Source organism: Phodopus roborovskii, unplaced genomic scaffold (genome assembly GCF_943737965.1).
Source record: "Phodopus roborovskii unplaced genomic scaffold, PHOROB, whole genome shotgun sequence".
NCBI classification, from domain to species: Eukaryota; Metazoa; Chordata; class Mammalia; order Rodentia; family Cricetidae; genus Phodopus; species Phodopus roborovskii.
In genome coordinates, this window is record NW_026125879.1 from 816,591 (window position 1) to 822,253 (window position 5,663).

Below are 5,663 nucleotides of genomic sequence, written 5' to 3' on the forward strand. Positions count from 1 at the left end.
ACTAGAAAGTGATTCAGGAAGACATTCAACACCAACATCAGTCCTCCACATGTGTACACACTCTCTCCACAAATGTACACCCACACACATGTGAACCAGTGCATACACATGTACAGACAAAACACACACACACACACACACACACACACACACACACACAATTTCAGAGTCCTATTTGTAAAAAGGCTCAAAAATCAAATAGAGGACAGAAGCCAATGAGAAATTTAATCCAAGCCATGGAAAAGAAACTTAAAGAATCATTAAAGACACAGACAAAATGTGAATGGAAAGTACAGTATCTTGCAGGAAAAGAATATGAAAGAAAAATTCATCACAGACATAGAAACAGAATAAATAATAGAATTAATAATGATACATAAAGCATCATTGACAGACAAAACAAGCAGAAGAATGAATATCAGAATGGAGATCAATGTCCAGACAGTAATGTATAAAGACACATTATTGCGGTTTAATAAAGATCAGGATAAACAAATAGGCCGAATAGATGTTATTACAACCTAGACAGATGAACACTAGCAAGTTCCAAGGGATGCTCTCCTCTCCACTACCCACTACCCGCCAGCAAGAGAGCCTTCCCCTGCTCCTCCTCAGACCTCCTTCCACAGGTCACTTCCTCCCCTGGCTCGACCCCCAATGGGCATGGCCAGTGCCAAAGAAGGAGACAAAGTGAATATCCCACTACAACACATTTTTTCGAAATCAATGAACAATTTGATACTGGAAATTTGGGGTAAGATTGTGTTGCCTACAAATGTCGGAGAAACTGCACCTGTGAAGTATCACAAGCATGACAAGAAAGGGGAGAGGTTAGACACCAACCAACAGTTATGCTAATGGTGAGGGGCAAGCTCCACCTCAATTCTAGACAAAGAACTACAGACAATAAGGAATGCTGAGAATTTAAATGAGAACAATGGGTATGTGAGAAAGGTTAAACAGAGGAAAGAGAAGAGGTAAAATGAATATTTCGAGGGAAGCACAAGTTAAAGCTTCATGACAACTAAGTAAACACTGTAGAAAATTCTTAAGGGAATATTATCATAGAGGAAGAAGAAAGACAATTTTGTACACCACACAAGAAGAGTCTGTGAAAGCAACATATGAACAGAGAAGACCGGGGGAGGAATGAACAACCAGTTCTAACAGAATAAACCAGAAAACATCCAGCAGTATCAGTAGAGGAAGAAAATAGTTTACCAATTAACCAATCAAGCAGAACAAAAAGCTAACGTGTGTGTGTGTGTGTGTGTGTGTGAGAGAGAGAGAGAGAGAGAGAGAGAGAGAGAGAGAGAGGTTTCAATCTTGACTAAAGATAGTCTTAGCTTAAGAAGAATGAACTAAGAATGCAGATTTAAAACATGACCCAAGAGATATACAATGCCAGAAAAGACGTCAATAAACTGGGATTCAAAGATTGGAAATCAAAGGACCAAACACATAGAAACAGAAAATAAACCCGGCAACCAGTTCTCCTATCTTACAAAATGATGAAGTAGATTTCAAACAAAACTAGGAAGAAGCTGTAAGAAGGGCCACTACATGTTAATAAAAGAGCAATTCATAAAAAGGGCATCATGACTAAATATTTATGCACCAAATTTGGATGGGTCAGGGGACAAGCTCATTTAAAACAGTATGAAGCATAAGACTACATAAGTATAGAACCAATAATAGTATGGGGCTCCTCTTTACCACTTTCATATCTAAATAGGTCTACTAAACTAAAAATCAGTGAAGAAGCCTTAGAACTAAGTTATGACAAAGGACAATTGAACGTTCCATGCAACCAATAAGGAAGATATTTTTCTTCTCAGCAGTGCATAAGGCATTCCCTGAAATCGGCTGCATTATAAGCCACAAAGTAAGCCTTTAAAAATAAGTAAAAATACGGGCTGGAGAAATGGCTCAGAGGTTAAAAGGACTTGCTGCTCTTCCAGAAGACCCAGGTTCATATCCAGTACCCACATGGCAATTCACAGCTCTCTGTAACTCCAGTCTCAAGTGATCTGATGCCCTCTGCTGGCCTCTGTAGACACTGCATGCATACTCTACAAATGATAAAAACACACATACACACATACATTCATACATACATACATACATACATACATACATACATAATTGAGACAAGTCCCCTAGCTTTAACTAGACCAAAATAAAATAAAACTACTTAGAGAATAAAAAAAGCATTTTTAAAGGTTGAGAGGAGCATAGCCTTCTCTCCCCGTCATGGCTTGTGCCTGTCCCCTCATACCCATCTACTCTGAAAAGGGGGAGTCATCTGGCAAAAATGTCACTTTGCCAGCTGTGTTCAAAGCTCCCATTCGACCGGATATTGTGAAGTTTGTTCACACGAACTTGAGGGAAAACAACAGATAGCCCTATGCCATGAGTGAATTGGCAGGTCATCAGACCAGTGCTGATTCATGGGGTACTAGCAGAGCTGTGGCTCGAATTCCCAGAGTCCGAGGTGGTGAGACCCACAGTTCTGGACAGGGTGCCTTTGGAAATATGTGTCGGGGAGGCCGCATGTTTGCACCAACCAAAACCTGGCGTCGTTGGCACTGCAGAGTGAACACAACCCAAAAGCGCTGTTATCTGTTCTGCCCTGGCTGCCTCAGCCTTACCCGCTTTGGTGATGTCTAAAGGTCATCGTATTGAGGAAGTTCCTGAACTCCCTTTGGAATGACATCAAAAAGGTCTACACCTCTCAGAGAATGAGAGCTGGCAAGGGCAAAATGAGAAACCAGAGACATGTCCAGCGCGGGGGACCCTGCCTCATCTACAATGAAGATAATGGTATCATCAACATCAAAGCCTTCAGAAACATTCCTGGTATTACTCTCCTTAATGTAAGCAAGCTGAACATTTTGAAACTTGCTCCTGGTGGTCATGTGGGACGTTTCTGCATTTGGACTGAGAATGTCTTCTGGAAGTTAGATGAGTTGTATGGCACTTGGCATAAGGCTGCTTCCCTCAAGAGGAACTATAACCCTCCCATGCACAAAATGATGACCACAGACCTTAGCAGAATCTTGAAAAGCCCAGAGATCCAAGGAGCCCTCCAAGCACTACACAAGAAGATTCATCATAGAGTCCTGAAGAAGAATCCTCTGAAGAACCTGAGAATCATGTTGAAGCAAAGACTATGTGCAGGAATACCATTCTTCGCCAGGCCAGAAATCACAAACTCCGGGTGAAACTAGAAGCAGCAGCCGCAGCACTGGCAGCCAAGTCAGAGAAAGGGGCAGCAAACAAGAAGCCTGCAGAGAGTAAGAAAGAAAAGAAGCCTATGGATGTCAAGAAGCTAAAGAAGCCTGCAGGAAAAAAGCTGCAACTACCAAGAAACCAGCAGCTGGGAAGAAACCAGCAGCTGGGAAGAAACCAGCAGAGAAAAAACCTACCACGGAAGAGAAAAAGCCTGCTGCTTAAATCTGTTTCATTCCATAGAGCAAATAGAGAGAGCCTATTTGAATAAAAACCTGATCAAAGATTCAGTGAAAAAAAAACATTTTAAAAAACACAGCAGGTCATTGAACAAACCAACAGAAAAGTTAAATGTTATAGAATCAAATGATAATGCTAGGGCAACCTACCAAAACTTCTGGGATACAACAAAGGCAGTAATAATAGGAAGGCTTCTGGGTGTGGTGGCGCACGCCTTTAATCCCAACACTTTGGAGGCAGAGGCAGGCAGATCTCTGCGAGTTCAAGGCCAGCCTGGTCTACAGAGTGAGTTACAGGACAGCCCAAGCTATACAGAGAGACTTTGTCTCAAAACAAACAAAAGACCTAAAAATCAGGAAGGCCAGGCATGGTCGCACACACCTTTAACCCCAGCTCCCTTGAGGCAGAGGAAGGTGGATCTCTGTGACTTCCAGGCCATCCTAGCCTGGTGCTCTAAAAGCACCATACACCCTTCTCCCAACTGTCCATTCTTGTAGAAAAAATAGAGGGTGTTTTTGTTCACCCTTGATGCTAAGCTGGGGTTTCCCATAAGTTTTTATCAATGGACTGTGATACAAGTGTTGTGGGGAAGGTCCTAGGGCTAGCTTTTAAAGAGACTGAGCAATTTCTGCTTTAGTTCTGGGAAGTACCATGTTTTTGTTGTTGTTTGTTTGTTTGTTCTCTTTTTCTTATTTTATATATCGATCCCAGTTCCCTCTCCCTCCCTCTCTTTCACCGTCCCATGCCCCCCAACCACCCTCCCATCCCACCTCACCCCCACTCCACAGGTAGGGTGATGCAAAAGTACCATGTTTTTTAAATTGTAGAATTCACTTGAAATAGTGATTATGATAAAATGGATACTAATAGAAACTTTCATTATTCTTCCTTAGACAGACTATGTTTTGTGTTAATAAATAGGAAATGGGTTACATGCCAAAACTAAAACTGTAAGGTGAATATTTCTGTATTTGATTTTTAAATTAGCCAGGTGTGATGACATATGCCTGTAATCACAGCAATCAAGAGGCTTATTCAACAGTTGTGAGTTCAATGCCAATCTGGGCTACATAGTAAATTTGAGGTCACCCTAGGACACTTGGGAACTGTTTCCAAAATAATTAAGAATAAATTTATAATTGAAAACATTCTAATGAGTAGAACTCCAGGTCAAGATGTTTTCATTCATGACTAAATTGTCACCTGTAATGGTGAAGTAATCATTCTCCAGAAACTCTACTACACAAAGGAAGACATCTCAAGTATTTCTATGAATATATATTAGTTATTTCAAAACCAGACAAAAATCACTTCAAAGCAATAAAGGTAAAAATCAATACTCTTACAGATAAAATAATCTAAAACAATATTATCAAATATTAGTATTTATCTTGTGAGTGCAAGGCAAAATCTAGCAATCAAAACTAAATTAGGCCCGATCTCAATGGATATAGCAACACTCCTTCACCTAAAGCCCAGGGAACATTGTGGAAGAGGAAGCAGAATGATTGGTAGGGGAGTTTGTTGTGAGGTTGTCTCCTTGTAATTACAGAAGCAACACCTATAAAATATCACCAACATGACTGCCAGGACATGAGCTGAACAAGGATGACTTCAATAGACAAGCCACAGTGGACTGGAAAGAGACCACAGGGCCTCAGTCCTACACAAAGAACTAGCAGAAATAGTCTTCCTCGGGGAGGAGCACGCCACTTGGTTGTACAATACAAATGGTCATCCCTGAAAACATACATATAATTTACACTGTACAGAGTGAGCACATTAGATTTAAGAATAGATGTGTACATACTCATATGCATGTAACAACAATTAATGAAAAACAAGACCATGGACTTGAAAAAGAGTAAGGAGGGATACATGAGATTTGAGGGGGAAAGAGGAAGGGAGATAAGCAATTATATATAATCACAAAAATAATAAATAAATCAGCTTATTTTACAGTGTTATCAAACTGGATCTATGGGACTATCTTACTAACTTTGCTTATCCTTGTGATTAAATACCTGACAAGAAGCAATTGTGGTAGCAAAAGCAAAGGCAGTTTTCTCATTTCTTCACAGAACAGAACTCAAAGACAGGACAGGAAGAGGAACGAAGCAAAAAAAAAAAAAACAAAACAAAAAAAAAACAAAAACAAAAAACATCAAGGCCTATTCTCCAAGAGCCGCTTG

The 5,663-nt window shown here is 40.4% G+C and overlaps 1 pseudogene; it reads left to right on the top strand.

Moving 5' to 3' along the window:
- The first annotated feature begins 2,245 nt into the window (after positions 1–2,245).
- Positions 2,246–3,521, top strand: LOC127217888 (60S ribosomal protein L4-like; annotated as a pseudogene).
- The last annotated feature ends 2,142 nt before the right edge of the window (positions 3,522–5,663 follow it).